The sequence below is a fragment of the Pezoporus wallicus genome, unplaced genomic scaffold (genome assembly GCF_028554395.1).
Source record: "Pezoporus wallicus isolate ANWC-B61680 ecotype Strahan unplaced genomic scaffold, APGP_CSIRO_Pwel_v1 contig_7840, whole genome shotgun sequence".
Classification (NCBI taxonomy): Eukaryota; Metazoa; Chordata; class Aves; order Psittaciformes; family Psittacidae; genus Pezoporus; species Pezoporus wallicus.
Genome location: NW_026641737.1, coordinates 273,543 through 291,519, shown reverse-complemented (window position 1 = coordinate 291,519; position 17,977 = coordinate 273,543). Strand labels below are relative to the sequence as shown.

The window sequence follows — 17,977 nt, the reverse complement described above, 5'->3', positions numbered from 1 at the left end:
GAATCTGTTTTTTCCTCAGAACAGTGATTGTTACGTCATGACTTTTGAAAATAAAGCAATCATCTGGCATTCTTTTGTGTCACTATTCAGACTTTCAGCTGAGGTAAGCTAGCCAAATGTAGATCTATCCATACTGAAAATAAGACCACAAAAAGTTCACATAGCTTACTTAATTGGCTAATACAATGTAAATCGCAAATTGCAAAAATTCATGCCAAAAGGGAAGGGTCTATGGACTGAGGATTACCACAAGTGATTTACAAATAACTTTTAGTGGTACAAGTAGTAGAGAACTTTATAGCCTGTTTGCAGACAGGCAAAAAAAGAATAAATTAAAATTTGACACATCAACTATTTGTTCTACTTTGATCAGTTCACTTTAGCTGATAACTGCAGTAGAAACATTTTTTATATGTTTTTCATACTGCAGTGATGTAAGGCACACATACAGCATAGATATGATGGAAGGCCATTTTTCTTTTTTTTTTTCCACTCATGATCATGTAGAGATTCTTTGGACTACCCACACTGTTTACAAGGTGGTACATGTATCACCTATAAAACATCTGCGAAGCACAATATGTGCTAAACGTTAGTCAAGGATCGCTTCCTTTCAAAGTGATTATTGATCCACTGCTAAAACAGCTTATAAAAACAACCATTTGGGAAAAGACTTACAACTTTTTACTGCTATTCTGTTGCACATTTTAAAGTTATTTTTAGAGGAAATTTCAATAATGCCAAATAACTTTGATCTAATTATAGATGCCTACAAAATCTAAGAATATATACCAACAGTAATAGTATTATTTATATTTCTATCGAAAGGAAAGATAATATCCAGGACTGGCTTTTAAAACTATTAACGAGCCCTGGCAATGCAAAAAAAAGATGGATTAGGTAGATGTAATGAGATATGATTAAAGGGTGTAGGCACTGAAGGGTGTTGGAGAAATTCTTTTCAGGAGGAGTATAATTAGTGTCTGATAAAAGTACTTAGTAGATGAGATTTTTGAACAAGAAAGGTTAAGATAAACACATACCATATGACAAACCTGTTTATTTTTTTTTCCTTTGGTTCTTTGTATAGTCAATAATCTGTTGAAGTTTTTTTACATAAATAACATTTGTTGAATACTGGATGAAACTTCACAAGACAATTAAAGGGTTTTAATTGCAAATAAAATGTTGAAATGTCCTATTGCATTTCCATTACACATTTCTGTGTTGATTTATGGAACTTCAGTTGTAATATCCAACCTTTTCCTGAAATAAAACAACAACTGAACTTCTTAAAAATCAAGGTTTCTAGAAGTTGCTTAGCAACTTTCAAAGCACTTTTATTAAATTGGAAGCTATTTCTTCTAGTTTAGGCTTTAAAATATGGAGCAGCCTAAAACAGACCATCCCAGCCACATTTATATAAGTCCTGGACAGAGATCCTTTTTTTCTATTTGGCCAGCAATATTTTGTACACTTTAAAATTCCTATTAGAACGATATCAGGTCTTCGGTGTTCCACTTGTAAGTGTTAACCTTCAGTCCACAGCTGGAGTTTGAAATACGCGAAATGTTACTCCAGATAGAGCACTCATAGATGAATGGCAGGCTAATACATTAGATATCTAGGGATCCAGAAGGGCTTTCACCATTAAGAGTTTTTCCGAGCATGCATATGGTCATGCATCTGTGTAAGGAAGTTACCATGAGAAACATGAAGAAATTAAATAACAGCAACAGCTGCCTGCCATGCATCTGGGGTACTTCTCATTGAAGGAGAGCTACCACCTCATGAAATCCAGTCTCTATGTTCAAGACCAGCAAAGACGGATTTCTCTCTTGTTTCTTTGCCCTTGCCTTGTCTTTTCTACAGTAGCTCATTGCAACAGAATATTGTTCAGGATTTGCAGTATTTTAATAGTCCTTTCATACTTATGACTTCCTAAGCATGAAGCAAGCAGCAAAGCAAAACAGCAAGCTGAGATCAGCCATTGCATGGAACTCATATGCTGATAGCACTAGCCTTGTTTCAGAGCTAAGCCATAAACCATGATCATTTTTCTAATCCTTGAAAACTTATCACCCTTAAGGACAGCCACACATCAGAAGCCACTTTTCTTCCTCTGTCCGTGTACAGGAATGTTCACCGTCTCTTAAGAAAGGCTTTCTGCGGCATGCATGTGTGATATTCAAGTCCCTGCATGGCATGGAGAGTGATCCTATTTATGGAAAAATACACAATTACATAAAGCAATCTATAAGCCATTGTCCAAGTTATTCAAGTGTACATCTTATTAAGTACATAAAACCAGTTCCCACCAGTTCCACAGAACATCTGAAATCCCTACAAGGTGCTGAGTTCAGCTGTCTTGCAGAAACTACCCCAAAAGACTTATTGTTATCAATGAAACGATAAACAAAACAAATTAAGCAATTGGCAAAGACCTCTTGTTCCTCATAAGTACAACCCAAGTACATACATTCAGATTTGAGGATTATTTTCATAAAGCTAGATATGGGCAAAGGGAGCAGTGCTTTTTAGCTATTTCAATAGTAGATCAAGGTCATAAAAAGAAAGGGAACAGATCATTTGTATCATGATTTCAGCAGTTTATACAGATCCTGAAAGTCCATTAGTAACTAATTAAGAGATACTCCAAACATCAAGCAGATTTTTCAGTAAAAGTGAACACAGGGTCCTGTTCTAGTTGCCAGGAGAATGCCTAATCAATGACCCTAAAAGCAGATTGAAAAACTCTGGTATCAGGGAGTAATATGTTACTTATGAAATGTAATTATAATACTCTGCAAGTCAGCATTGTTCAGTATTGTCAACACTGTACAGTGCTGCTTCTTTTTCAGGTTCAGCTAAATATGGTGCCCAAAAAAACTCTGAAATAACTGATTTTTTAAATGAGGATCCCAAGCTGATATGCTAATTTGGCTTATGCTTTTTTGAAACTAGAAACTTTAAAACATACAGATGAAAGATGATGATAGACCATCTATTTCCTGACAATGAAAGGATGTTCCTCACATTGCATTATTCTCTAGATTTTTTGCAAACTTGGTATCAAATGGCTAGATTCATGGGGCATCCAGCATTTAGTTGAAGAATCTTTTTCACCAGATTCCGTCAATCCATCAATCAGGAATATTTTGAGAACATTCAAACCTAATTTTTACATTTTTTAATGTTAGTTTATTTCTCCCACTGATAACCCATGACCATCAAAAAAGGTTCAATGGACTCTGCAGCAGCAGAAAAGAAAACAGAGGTGCCATGAGCTCTATTGGGTTGCAGGAGAAGGCAGGAAAGTTCTTTGGGAAGGATAAGGCAGATGGGCTACTTCCTTCCCAGACACTTCTTGTACGCCTCTGCTCACACACCACCTTATGGAAGTCCTGATGTCCAAGTTTCTTCTTGTAAACCAATGACACTCTATCAGAGTTTCGAGGAGGTCATGGTGGAGCTGTACAGGGAAAGTCGGGACATGTTTATGACCTACATGAAAACAAGGCAGCAAGCACTTTTCTGCTTTGCTTCTAGAGGCATGGAGGTGTCAGAAAACTCTTAGAGGCATTGATAAAGGTGGCTTCATGTGCTGCAAAACCAAGACAATACTCAGACACCCATAGACTAGCACTATTTTCTGCCATCACTTGTCTGGGTACTACAAGCTGTGGCCTGCTCCATCTTTGGGGCAGCAATTATGTAGGCTGGAAATCAGTAGTACTACCCTGCTCTGTAAAACACATCTACTTACTTGCCTTCACTGTTATTAGGTTTTCTTCCCTTTTCCTTCTCTTTTCTTGGTATGGTCTTATGTAGCTGTCACCGATGCTGCTGTTCTGCTTTAATAATGAACCAAAACCATGTAACTTTTCTTCACGTGCCAGATTGTGGCACAGCCTCCAAAGCAGCAACTTTCATTGGTGAGTCTTGAACATACAGTACACCACAAAGAAAAAGAGCAGAGTTTGCCTACAGATACTCCGCATTTTTCACTGAGCTCATTTTAAGCTGACAGAAACTGGCTGCAGTGTTTGAGTGACAGAATGTATGCTATCCGAACTGGAAGCTGGTGTGGAGGTGAGGAGTATCTGAAACATAATGAAGAGTTTTAGTAAAGATGTAGAGGTAAGTCCTGTCAGAAAGGAAAACTGTGGACTAAGACCTGTTGGCCTTCAATGCTTTAGGTGCTTCCGTAGAGAACTGAAACCCAACATAGCTTTGATTTTTTTACACAGGGAGATTATGACTAATATTTTCTGCTATAGAATTGTCAGTGTGTGCAGTTTAGTGTTCGCTATAATTGCTATACACTGGTTCATAATTTTATTTAAATGTGAACTTAAGGGGACTGTTTTCTGCAGCATTCTTACTTGCTTTTGTGTTTTTCTTTCTTTTTTTTTTTTTTTGACTACACTGGGATAGGTTCTGCTTCTAGATGAAGGGAGCATTTCCCTCCCCCCTCACCCAAAATAAAAAGTTGCTCTTCTAAATATCACCCTACTTCAGTAAGGTCTCTGCAATCTGTTGAAGATTAGGGACACATTGTATGCAGGAATAAAGTTGCCAGGGATTAGATGGAGCAGTGAAGAAAAAAAAAAAGAAAGAAAGAAAAAGGGAAAGAAAAAAAAGGAAAAAAATCACCAAGCTGATCTGAGAAACTGCAAGGCATCCAGCTCCTTCTTTGTCAGGAGAACATGTATCTTTTCCCCACTACTTTCAAGGAGTTGAAATAACTATTTGAAAAATAAGGAAAATTGCTCCTCACCTCATGCTTAAAACAATAATGAGATTTAGGTACCCATCATTCTGAACTGCAGCTTTAGGAAAATATTGGCCCCCTTTTCACCTCTCAAACTGTCAGAAAATTCTTTGCATGTTCCGTTTCAGAAAACCCCCCAAATAATGGATAGTTCCTTTCAGAAACTGCCAGTAACACCCCATTCTTCCCAGGATTTCAGAGCTCACAGTAGTGGCTGCATAGATGAGGCCATCACAAGCCAGAGACATCATCAGCACAGAACACTCTGCTATTTATTTAGACTCTGAAAAAAGATCCTTCTTGCTTATTTTCCTAAAATAATTAAAATGCATCACTTAAGTTCCGATTTGCCAAAAAAAAAAAAAAAAAAGAAGGCGTGGGAGCATAAATGTTTTGGCTCTGAGCTGACAGTAAATATATCTTCATATCATGTTTTTATTTTACCATTTTTAATGCATCTATCCTCCTAGCCCCTTCTCTCCCTGTCTCCCCCCCCCATTCTCCCCCATTAATTCCTAAAGTGTTTGAAAGAGCCCTGGAGCTCACAGTATTCTCTCCCCTCTTTGCAGCGGGGGAGAGATGCATTGCTTCCCCCCCTTGCATGCCTGACAACGTGGTAGAAGCTTTACGGGCCTGCGGCGCCTGCGGGGGCACAGAGGGAGCGTGTGGCTACAGCCCCCCTCTCCGTGAAGCCGGAGGAGCCCAGGCCCCGGCGAGGGCGAGACCGGAGGTCCCGGCCGGTGCCCGCGGCTGGCGCAGAGCGGCTCACGGCACGGCTGCGCGTCGCCTGGGGCCTGGAGCCATGCTTACCCCGTGCCTGTGCCCGCATCGGTTCTGGTTTGGGGTTTTGCTGCTCTTGGTTATCGATGGGGTTTTAACCCGCAAAACAGGTCTTCCGGGCGTTACCCCAAATTCCTGCACTGCTGACACCAGGGGGGAGTTTCTTGGATGAAACTAGGGGAAAATATATATACATATATATAAATTTAAATCTTTCCCCTCTTTAAATCTGTTCCCCTCGAAAGCTAAGAAGCTCCTGTTATTTGCATGTTGTACAGAGAGTCCAGCTTGATATTAATTTAAGAAGGATAGCTCCAGCATTGCTGGTGATGTTCATTTGCAATTCCTACACACTGGCTATTATGTGCAGTGAACTAATCCTGCCTTGCCTTGGAAACAGAGCTTCCACTTAGCTCACTGCGCTCCTCAGATTTCCTTTATAAGGGAGCTGTTGTTTTGCTGGGATTTTATTATTATTAATAATATTACATAGAAAATTGAATGCTTCCAACTCTTCTGCACTTTTGGGCTCCTGCCGTGCTCCCCTTGCCGTAGGACATGGAAGCTGGGAGCACCCACTTTTGGTTCCTTCTCCCTGCTGCAGCTGCTGGGGGTGAGCACTAGACCACAGGCCGGTCCTCTCACACCCTGTATCGGTGTCCGGTCGTGAGGACCGTCGAGGTTTAATCGCATCCATCTGCTGGCATTTATTGGAAGAAAGAGCGATAGGGGCAGGCTACACGACCGGAAGAGCTGCTTCTCCTCTTAGGCAGCCACTAAGTCGATCGAACTTCAGCCAGGGATGTATCCAGCCGCTAAACTTAGGGTCCCGAAATCCTGACCCCTTTGAAACAAAGAGATCTTTTGCCTCTGGGACCCTTTGTAAGCCAAACTGCCCATTTCCCCCATGAAAGCAAACACAGAGCCCCATGCAAGTGTCCTCCACCCAGCCATCCGCGTTTTCCAAGAGCGCCAAGAGCTCCCGGAGGTGAGGAGCCACCCGTAGCTCCGGGCAGAGCCAGGCCGCGTTTCGTCCGGGCCCGAGAGCCCGGAGCTTCTGCCTTTCGCTCCTGAGAAGCGTTTAAAGCGTTTATTGGCATTATGGCAATACAGTGCACGGTCAGAAACAATGCAAGAAGTTACAGGCTCGGCCACCGCAGCCTTCCCCGACAAACCAAGGGAAGAAGCCTGAGATCTGCACTAAGGTACCCAAGGGATTAAATAGTGTTTGCAATTTTAGTGGGGTTTGGTTTACGTCATCCCCCTTCTCTCACTTTGACCTCCCTCCCCCCATCCGATCCCCTACCCCGGGGCAAATCTTGTTCCCTGTGATTGTGCGGCAGTTACCGAGGTGCCTGGTTTAACCTCGGATGACTGCCTGGGACATTTCGGGACCGATTACTCTGTAAAGTACTGTCTCTCGAGTCGCTTAGGATGAGGATTTCTCGCCGGCGGTTCGGAGCTGTCCGGTGACGCCTCTGCCCCTCGCCTGGGCTCTAGCGCGTCTAGCAAACGCAGCCTCCCCTTCTCCAGAAGAGAATGATGGACTCGTGTTTACACTCCAGACAGCCACTAACTTCTCCGATCTCTTCCTCTAGACCCCCACTGCTCCCCACCGCACCCCCTACCCCACTCCCTACCCCCCGCCTTTTTTTCTTTTTTGGTTCTACTAACAAAACCTGGCATTTGATGCCAGCACTCTGTCCTGTTCTGCTTTTGCATCATGACCGCTCAGACCTCATTCATTACGGATCCTTCTCCTGGACAGTTCCCCACTTTGGATGTCAGGCGTTTCTCGTCACGTCACCTTCTTCCTCCACAGATACCTCATCAGGGAGAGGACACATCCCAGGCACAGCCGCAGGCAGCAAAGCCCGCCTCCCTCTCTCCCCCCCCCCCCCCCCCCCCCCCCCCCCGCCCCTTGCTCCCTGCGACCGCCCTTCAGGCCCCAAGGCTTGCTTTTTCCAGGGCTCTAGAAATGCAGAAATATAGGAAAGCCTCTGCAGGACCGGCCGCTAACGCAGCTTCCCCGGTGCCCGAGCCAAGGGTACCTATTTAGCAGCGAATTTCCCCAAGTATGACACGACTGACACAGGCACCCTTTCTGACCGGGGTGTTCATATCAGTCCCTGCCAAAATACTTGCAATGCTGGAGAGCGGTGCTACTGAGATAGGGAACTGTGTCTGAAGGTAAGTTAGGAAATATTAAACGACTGCTTGGTGGAGGGTGGGAAATGCAGACAGCTTTGCAGGAGCTCCTAACCCAGCCCCAGTAGATCCCCATTTTTCTGAGAAAAAAGGTAGAGGTATGAGGGCATCTGTTTAACCCTCTTATTAATCTTTTTGAAAGCAGGAAATGAGATATAATCTTTAGGTGCTGACTTGTGACTTTCACTGTTGGTAGTTTTTGCAGTACCGGCTACTACAAGGTGTGCATGTGGCCCAAAAAAAAATAATACAAAACAAAAACAAAGAAAAAAAAAGCCCCATACACACACACAAACAAACAAACAAAAAAAAAACAAACACAAACAAACAAAAAAAAAACCAACACCCAAAACACACACACACAAAAAGAAATGCAGGCCCAAACTCCCGTGACTCCCGTGAGTCACAATGTTTAATAACTAACTAGGTTCAACTCTGCATGTCTACGTGTGTTTGTATTCCCATTGTCAGGGAATAAGGGTGTATGTTCTTCATATGTTAGGTTTGCAATTTCGTGTTGATTTCGACATTCCCTAACGACCCATCCCACAGAGGTGTCTAAAAGCACCTACAGATTATCTCCCATCTCTCTAATGTGACACACCTACCTACATTTTAGGGGTACATCATTTGAGACATATTTACAGTTCAACCCTCTCAGCAGACAGGAGGAGAGATCTGCGTGGAATTTAAAATCAAGAATGTAATTCTTTCTCAAACAAATAATCTGCTCCCTTTCAAATATAATTAATGTTTTGATAGTTCATTTCTTGTGAGAGAGAGATACAAAAACAGAGGCAACCTCTTGCGTCTCTGTTTGTATATTTGCAGCAGGAATTTACAGTACCTATCTCGTGAATGTGACAGATAGAGTGTTCTAAACATTTAGAAGTTTATTTATTAGCAGAACTACATCAAGAAACTGACAGGGCTTTACCCTCCACTGTGCCCATTTTCCGCAGGTTTTTGTTGCAGAGGAAATTGCGGTTTCAGGAGGAGGACATTAGCCTTTTATTGGGATGAGAACTGTTTCCTAGCTCCCAGGATGCAGCCTCCTGTCCTGTTGTGCTTGGGAGGCACATGTTCTTGCGCTTTGTCTTTCATTCTCCTCTATCTTCCCTCCGTGGGCCTGAGCCTAGACCCTTTTTTTTCCCCCTCAGGGAGTTCAGGAAAACAGTGGGAACAACATTTAGGTTTTGACAGTCTTCAGCGTTCAGACTGATCCGAGCAAAGATGTGTTTCAAGGCATATAGTCTGAACAAAGCCATGTTTGAAAATGCCCGGAACGTTTGTCAGATGCTTGTTAAATACTGTTATATGATCGGGTGGCTCATTAGTTATAGATACACTACCAACTCCAGCAGGGCTGAGTTACCTTTTTTCCCTTTTTCCCTGCTTTCTTCCTCTCTTTTCTTTGTCTCCCTCTTTTCCTTCTACCACCGATTTCACAGGAAAGTACTCAAAGGCAGTCCTGCTGCGCTCAGGGACGAGAAACACAGTTATTAATTCTCAATGTCTACATCGTTTCTACAGCACAACACAAAATTGTTTTCGTGGAAAAAAAAAAACAAAAAACGAACTTTGTCTTAAATCCAAATACTAAAATGCTAAAACGCTGGGGATTGGCTTGATACCAAAACCATCCGGCTACACTTACCCAGCTCACGAATGGTCAGATTCGACTTCCACCAGTACCAAAAGCAAATTTCCCACTTGCATCATTGGAGACTGCATTGGGATCCCTTTATGTCTACAGCCAAGCAATACATTTTGGTATGCCGTTTACTTTCCATTGCCACACTATTTTTCAAGAGTGAAAAATTTTTAAAAGCTTTAGTTTCCAGCTGGGGTTGCTTAGCTTTGCTCAAACCGGTGTTCTCAAAGAAAGGGAGGACGCATCTGAAAATGACTTTTCACGAGAGAGAACCAGACCTGTGGTCAGTCAGTAAGTCTTTAGCAACAATAAACATTAGTAATATGCGCCATTACTAACTTTAAAAAATAATTAGTGGACTTAAGAGAGTGGAGGTTGAATTTGCATTTTGAAAATGGTGCTCTGGTTGTAAAGGAAACAGACCTGGCTAGTTGGATGGCAGGCTTTCTGAAATGAAAATTAAAAAAGGGGGGGGGGGGGCAAAAAAAAAACTAACCAAACAAACACAAACTCCAGAATGATCCTCCTGAATCTGTAGTCTTTAAATAAATTGATACAGACCTACAGAGAGTTGCCTTCCTGCACAGGAGTAAGAAAAGTTGGATTTGGACAATATGATACTGTAACCCCCTTTTAATACCATCATATGTGTTTTCTGGATCTACCTTTTCTAGAAACGCCTGAAATGTCTTGTAAACACCTGGGCACTATGACAGAGATAACCTTAGTTCAATGCAAAGTTACCAACCTCAGTCCTGAGATGCAATTAATTCGACGTTTGCCTCCAGTGATCTGTGAAGAAAAAAAAAAAGAAAAGAAAAAAAAAAGAAAAAACATAAGGGGGGGGGAGACACATAAAAGAAAAATATTTACAGCACTGATCTGATAATATCTAGGAAAATGTCAACCACACACTTTTAAACTCATGTATTTAAAAATGATAAAAAAATAATAGACAGAACTTCGGTACCTCTGGGATATGCAACTGGTCTGTCTTTCATCAAAGACTAACGTTAGGGACGATCGCACTTACGTTTAGAAAATATTGTTATTTTTCTTAATGGGGAAAATTGGACTCCCGCGACTTAGATCTATGGTTTTTAGAACTAGGATGGAAATTGGACTGACACCACTTTGCACTTTAACAATCGGATTTCGTCAGGGTACAAGTTGTTTGTTTAACCCGACAGCTCCGTGCACCCCGTCGCACGCTTTTACACACTCATTAAAACGATTATTCACGACCTGTCGAGTGTTTTCTCGTTCGTTCACGGGAAAGACTTAGCGCTCTGAGATTCAAGCGCATAGGGGCAACTATACCAAGGGCCGAGGGAAGAGATTACTTATCTCGGTGATCATCTGATGTGAGGCCACCTTATCTCTACAGGTTGTAAAGCAGCAGTTGCTGGAGGTAAAAGAGGGGGAATCCCACCTCACCCGCCCCGACAAAACAAAAGGCGGGAAGAAATTAAGAACGAAGAAGGGCTTGACACTTGCTCAGCACCTCCCGCCGGGTCCCAGTCTCGCTTCCCAGCCTGTAGTTCGGGCTCCCGCGGCGCCACTCTCCGGGCAGGGGGTGGCGGGACCTGCGCCCCGGCGGGGACTGGGGGGGCCGGGGGACTGCGGGACCGGCGGCCTTCTCCCCTGCACACGGGTATCACACCGCCCTACGCCAGCTATCCCGTCCTGAGCTCGCCCTCCGCCGCCGAGGTGCCTACGCCAGCAGAGGCGAGGCGGGGGAGACAAAATATTGATGAAGCCGAGCCCTCCCGGAAACGTCCACAGAAGAAAATGCCAGGTCGAAGAGGGAGAGAGAAAATATATGTACATATAAAAAAAAAAGCGTGTTAAAAAATGCATCAAAATGTTCAGCGGTCCTGGGAGGGGAAATCTTCTAACCAAACCGCTTAGCAGAAGGGCTGGGGTGATTTGTTTTGAACCGATTAAGTCACTAACCAAAAAAGCAACTTGTGCCTTGGAGTACTTTGGTATTTGAATGCCGATCCTTCTTTTCTGTTGTTGTTGTTTGTTTTTTTTAATATATCGATTCCTGCTTTCTGTACTTAGATTACCCCTGATTCTTAAATTCCATCTATGAGGAACCCCCAGGGGCCTTGCTACTGCTGGGAAGGTGTTTTACACTTACAGAGGAAGCCAAGGGCCCAGAAGACGAAGCACACATCGACTCCAGTTCAGCCTTTGCAGATCCAGAAAATCATTTTTCATTTGGAAGAGATCTAAACAGAATGCCCCTTTATTTAAAAGAAGCGACCCCAAATGCATCAAGGGTTTTAATCTGAAACGGTTTCTTAATTGCTGGAAAGGCAAGCACGTATAAGTAATTTGTTAAACTTATTGGATTGCAATAATCCACTATCAGGTTAGCTAAGAATGGATCTGTCAAGTGTGTTTCCCAGCCTACGTTCTTTCGTTCAAATCAATCTGGTTTAATAATTAGCAGACAAAGAACCCGAAATATGTAAGCAAATACCTGAAGCTCTGCATAAATAAACATACTAATCAATAGCAAGCTACTCAACACTTGTCTTATTGATGAAGAGACAATCGATTTTGCTGTTCCAACCTGCAATCAGAGATCCGTATTTAATTATTAGCACTTTTACCTTTACTGATTTAATAATAAAAATAGAGCTAATAAGTCCTACCCTTCCACCTAAATGCAAATCATAGTGATGACATAACTAAAAGCAACTCACGCTTCCCAGAAAAACAAACAACTTTGCTAGAACAGAATAAACAAGCAAGCAAGGAAAGGAGTTGTAGTGCTGCCTTTGCTGATGAATGCTAGAGGACACTTTCACATTCAGAAAAGATAAGGCAGATATATACGTGCATACATACACACGTGTGTAGACACTTGTGTGTGTATAGCTATAGAGATATAGCGGGAAAAGTTCATTGATAAAACAACAATGCGATTTTTATTTGCATAATTCTCATCCGTTTTCTCAAAGACCCATATGAGTGTGTGTGTGCACTACATGCTAATAAAAATACCCTTGCCGTTTTGTTCCACTGTGATTCTCGCCTCAAGATGCACCCGCTATCGGAAGTGTAGTTCAGAAACCCTAAAGGAAATTTACTTATCACTAGCATGTTTTTAAGTTACCTATGAGCCTGGGCATGATAAATATGTAAGTAGTTATATCATGCGCTTAACCACATCCCTTCATAGACTTCATAGTAATCTGTCCCAGCTTTGTTTCGTTCAGGGTCTTGTGAAAAGTCTCGTCCGAGCTGTCATCCTCATTTGGAAATACGCTGGTGTAGGGTTGCGAGTGTGTTTGGGTGTGCAAGGAGCATAAAAGGGGGGGAAACGCAAGTTCTAGCGTAGCATCACCCAGATTTTGCTTCAAAAGAACAGTCTGGTAACCGGTGAATATTACCCGTATTTAATTCGCAAAAGTTACAGCCTTTGGGGACATGCAGTGCTTCACAATGAGGTTTTAGTTATTTTTATGAGAATGCAAATATTTTTTCTTTCTCTTTTTTTTTTAAAACCTTTTTCAAGGCTGAGAAAGAACTACTGGGGTTTTTTTTACTCTGTAGCCAGATTTTAGCCAGATTTTTTGGCAGATACCTATCTCCTCTTGGATATGATCAATTTAACAGACTATCTAATATTAAATACTTGCGATCACATCATTTCTGGGTAGAAATAAGGGAAGGGGGCGGGGAGGGCAGAGAGGGGGCTACAAGATCTTTTCCTTCCGCTAACGAACGGAGCAGGACGAAGACCTAACCGAGAGGGCCTTCAAGGTAGCTCGGAGCTGGGCGAGGTCTCCCCTGCACCCGGGCGCTTCAGACCCAGTCCCTTGGCCTCCGAAGCGCCCCGAAGGGGAAGGGCTCCTTTCACGTGGGTCTACCACCTTGAAAAAGATGTCTCTGTGAAATCAATTGTGAAGAGGTCTGAATTCCCCACGGGCGGGAAAAATATATATAAACCCAGGAGAGCCCGGGCTTCGTGCCGCCTTTGTAGCTCGGAATTCAGGCTCCCCGGCCAGGCTGCTCCGGGCGAGGAGAGCTTTCACCTCTCGTCTCAGGTTAAGCAGTTCTTTACAGCTAACTTTACAAGGATGCTTTACTCACCTTAGGATAAGGTGACAATGGCAGGCTTTTCTCAGACTGCCTCTCTTTTATTCTTTCCTCTCAAATCACGGATAACCCCAAATACACTCGGAGGACTCCCTAGAGATAATTATTTGAAACGGACTTTGCATTAATTTCCCCGATTGAGAATAGTAAATCCTCTCTCTGTAAGTCTAATTCGCTGGCCTGATACTGTATTCTGTTACACGGTATTAAGAAGCTGGGGGGAGGATGGGAGGGGGGATGGGTGGGGGTGGAAAGCTGCTGGTAGTTGCTTTGGTTACCTGCTTATTTTGGCGGTTTGATTTATATCCTTTGGTTTTGTTTTTTCAGATTTTCGCTGGGTTGATTTGCCCCAGCGGAGTAGGGAGTAAAGGAGGATGGGTTTTCTATACCGCTCCTGGACAGGAGCACCCTGCACTAATTCCCAGGAAGAGGACTTCCAACGCTCTCCCCTGAGGCAGCGCGCGTCTGTTGGCGGCTACCAGGATGCGAAGACGGCACGGAGAGGAACACTCCTTTCTGAAGGAAAGGGCAGAGGCACTGCCCCGAGCCCTCCAAATACAGGCCTCGGTGTTAGGCCGGCAGGGCTTGCCGGGGCGCTGACGAGGCCCCGGGAAGCGCCGACTTTCGTCCGGCTGCAGGACCCCGCGGATCGGTCATGGCCCCGCTCTCCCGCTAGGCAAGAGCGCCCCCAGCCCGCGGCGCGAGAACCACCGCCGCTCCCTCCGCCCGCCCGGCCCTCGCCTCGCCCCGCGGACACGCGTGGCCGGGCACGGCGGCTTCGCGCGGGTCCTGCAGCCCCGGTCCTTTCACGCAGGTGTGGGCACCGGTCCCGGCAGCGCAGGGCGGGTGGACCACCCCCAGCGGGACCCACCCACGGGGCATCCCCGGCCCTGTGTGGGCCGGGCGGGCAGCAGCACGGCGGCGGGGCTGTCAGGGATTGATGCCGGCGTGTGCTGTGCGCGTGTGAACTCGCGCTTCCCTCGCACCCGCGCCGTTCCCTGCGGCGCAATGGGGACAGCCGCTCGGTACCGCGGCACCCTGTGCTGAGGTGCCTAAGCTCCCAGCACCACGGAAAACTTAATGCTCGGTGTATTAAAAATTGAAGTGTTTTCCTGAGGTTACACATGGCAGGAGCGAGGGAGTTCAGGACATCGGCCTGTGGGACACGATCCTTCACGCATTCCCTTCTCCACGTCGGGACAACAGGACATGAGCGGGCCGGTCCACGGCAGGCCCCGTCCCGGGGTCCTGCCCAATCCCCCGCCCCCCTGCTCCCTCCCCCCTGCAGCATAGTCACTCTGAACAAACCAGTGCTATAAACCTCCGCCCCTATCCCGAGATTTCGGTTTAAGCACGTAAATCTCAACACGCACAGGACGTAGTCACGGAATCTGGGGAGTGGGGAGAAAAAGAGAGTGCCTGGAGCTTGCCGGTGGAAGGGAGCTTTGCCCGTGGTCTGTTATAAAGGCGCATTTGCTCTGCTGAAGCACTCAGAACAAAACCCAGATCAGTTTTAGACGTACGGCTCTTTACAAGCTCTCTCTACTTAGTCTCGCAGAATTTTTGGCTTTTAGCCGCTTTCCTGAGACTTTAGGAATATAAGCACTCTTTACACAACCCCCAAAAGATTAGAGAAGCCCGCAGCTTTTTCTCAAGCGACAGGCTCAGATTTTTGAGAAATAACTCATTAAGGAATCCGCCAATACTCGCCATACTAAAACCGTCTTTCATACAGAGATGGAACAAGGAGCAAATTTTATCCAGGAAAGCGGGATGGCGTGGAATTTAGCACTAAGCCACATAATATTTCTACGCCAAACAGTGACCTAAAAGGCAGGGCACCCTCAGGGACCTGCGGGTACAGCGCTTTCTTCCGCCCTGTTACCAGAGGACACGGATCACGAGTATAGCTATTTGACTCCTGGGTGTAAAAGAGGAGTAAAATCCGCACTCACCCTGCTCCGGCGGAGGACTCCCATCCCCAGGTGTCATCGTGCGCCTTTCTTGCAGGTACAGGCAGTTTCTTCTGGCATCTTAAAAAAAAAGGCAAACACAACATTGCACCCGTGTGACTTTCTCTGGCGTTTGTGGCAAGCAAGCAAAGAGCACGTTAACAAAACAGACTAAAAAATCTACAGATGAACCATGAGAACCGCTTAAACCGGCAAAGAAACTTCCAACTTACCGACTGAAACGAAAGAGCCCGAGGGGGAGGGGGAGGCCGGGGGAGGAAACACTTTGAGGAAGAGACCCCCCAAAAAACATAAATACAAGGAGTTTAAAAAAAAAAACAAACAAAAAAAAGAATCCTAACATTAGGCACACGCAGTTTTTGTGTAACTGGTGCTTTGAAACTGTGCTTCGATTGCATGGGCGATCTGCTTATCGGGGGGCACGGGGGGAAACAGTGCGTTCAGACAGAAGTCTGTCGTCTCTGCTCATATCACATGGATCTGCCTGCTAGGAGAAGAGATAGAGAAGGTTTCCTTGAAGTGCACCTACCCTTCTGGCGGGAAGGCTTGATGGGATTGCTGGGCAGGTTTCTTCTGGAGGGTCCCATCTCTCTGGAGTAGCTGCAGTGGAGTTGAGGGCAGGTTCTCCGGTGAGGTAGGAATGTGCAGGAACTCCGCCCTCTGGGCACAGTCACACAAACCCAGCAAAACAGCCACAGCCAGCCCTAAAACCTCTAATGATCTTCACCTTCACCTCTTTCTAACCCAGATTTCCACCACTTTTCCATCCGTTTCCCCAGGCATCTTCACCACGGGGCCGGGGGGGTGGGGTGGGGGGTTGGGGAGAGATTTCAAAACAGGAACTCAGTGCACAAAACTGCAGAGAACCTGCTATAGACACTAGCGCATGGACAGACACCTCTGCAGGGTTGTATGCGCGTCTATCTGTCTGTATACATACTTATTGCCATTAGTTGAATTTGTAGTCACGTAATACGTATGCGCATATACTTTCGTGCTTGTGCGGGTGTATTATTCACGCTTACACCACGAAGTACAGAGCAGTGACTATCTACAGGCAGACTTCTTTTTTTCTTTTTTTTAATTGCCCTTTTCCCCCATCCTAAGCAAAAATGCGAACAATTAAAGAATATAGTCACTAATAAAACAGTTAGTCAAGCTTAATGTCCTTTCTTAAGCAAAACTCTGATGTGGTTCAGTCAAAACGTAACCGAAGTGTAGTGGGAGCTTTGCTTGAGTGAACAGTGAATTCGTAGGGATTGAGACCTCACATTAATACAAGTGGGGGTGTGCACTTGAATCATAATTTCTGACATAAATCTTAACAGTCACCATCAGAAGTTATAAAGAGCAAAATGACGTCCCAGTTAATTTTTTTTTTTTGTAAGTGCCTGTTTAAAAATTATCATTCCCCCAAACTGTAGTTTTGTGCCATTTAAGGCAAAATATATTATTATTCACTTTCTCTTACACTTTTTTGTAAGAATACATTCTACGTAACCGATACTATTTTATAGAAACAAAAGAAAAATATTTTAAATATGTCAAAAGCTGATTGGTCCAATATCGCACTGTGGATTCGAGTTACAGTTTTTTATCCCTCAAACACGTTTGCAGAAGCAATCTTAAAATCGTAATTGGAGGTTTCTTGATGAGCAGATTTCTTCTCCTACGATCTATGCGAGCAAATTTAATCACCTCAAACATCAACTAGGAATATAACAATAGCTCCTTAATTCCATAAAGACCACCTGTCCCCCATAAACACTCTAAATTAGGAAATGCTAAAGAAATGAGGATAAGACACCTCAACATTCTAGGAATGTGCATGCTTAAATAAATAAATAAATAAATAAATCCTAAAAGCTTAGCCTGAGGATTTGCCATGCAAACCACAAAGAAAAAAAGTATTAGATATCAGAATTATTGTCTGATTAAAAAAAAAAAAAAAAGAAAGAAAGAAAAAGAAGATAAAGAATGACACATACACACAAACCCCACCAAACTCCAACACCTCACATTCAGTACAGAAAGAGCCTGCACAAAGATTAGCCTAAAAGATGTTCTCAGCGAACAGAAGGGCTTCTCTGTCTGGGAAGCAGGCAAAGGTAAAGGCATATTTGGGGCCTTGGCAGTCCTGCTACAATCCATGGGAGTTTACGCGTTTGTTTTTTTTTTGTTGGGTTTGGATTTTGTTTTCGTTTTTTTTTTTTTTTTTGGTGGGTTTTGGTTTTTTTTTTTTTAGTGTTTTTTTTTTTTTCCTTTACAAAGCCAGTCTCATTGCTGGTAGTATGTATATGGAAACGTGAATAAATTCCCAGCCCAACACCCAGCCCTTCCCCCAGTGGAAGAGAAAGAGGGAAAAGTCTGTAGCACCTGAACTGCTTAGGCAGCACTTTACTACAGTGAACCTAAAGGAGGAGAGCATTGAGAGCGTGCCGAGCATTGCTTAAACGAAGTCTGGAGAGACGT

General features: G+C 44.2%; 2 long non-coding RNA genes across 2 annotated transcripts; both read right to left on the bottom strand.

Moving 5' to 3' along the window:
- Positions 1-6,631: 6,631 nt before the first annotated feature.
- LOC130607706 (uncharacterized) lies at positions 6,632-7,432 on the bottom strand. Its single transcript, XR_008974309.1, has 2 exons — positions 7,292-7,432; positions 6,632-7,078 (listed from the first exon to the last, which is right to left on the bottom strand). It is a non-coding gene; the product is annotated as an uncharacterized LOC130607706 (long non-coding RNA).
- Positions 7,433-9,949: 2,517 nt separating this feature from the next.
- LOC130607709 (uncharacterized) lies at positions 9,950-16,280 on the bottom strand. Its single transcript, XR_008974311.1, has 3 exons — positions 16,035-16,280; positions 15,488-15,565; positions 9,950-10,208 (listed from the first exon to the last, which is right to left on the bottom strand). It is a non-coding gene; the product is annotated as an uncharacterized LOC130607709 (long non-coding RNA).
- Between the last annotated feature and the right edge of the window lie 1,697 nt (positions 16,281-17,977).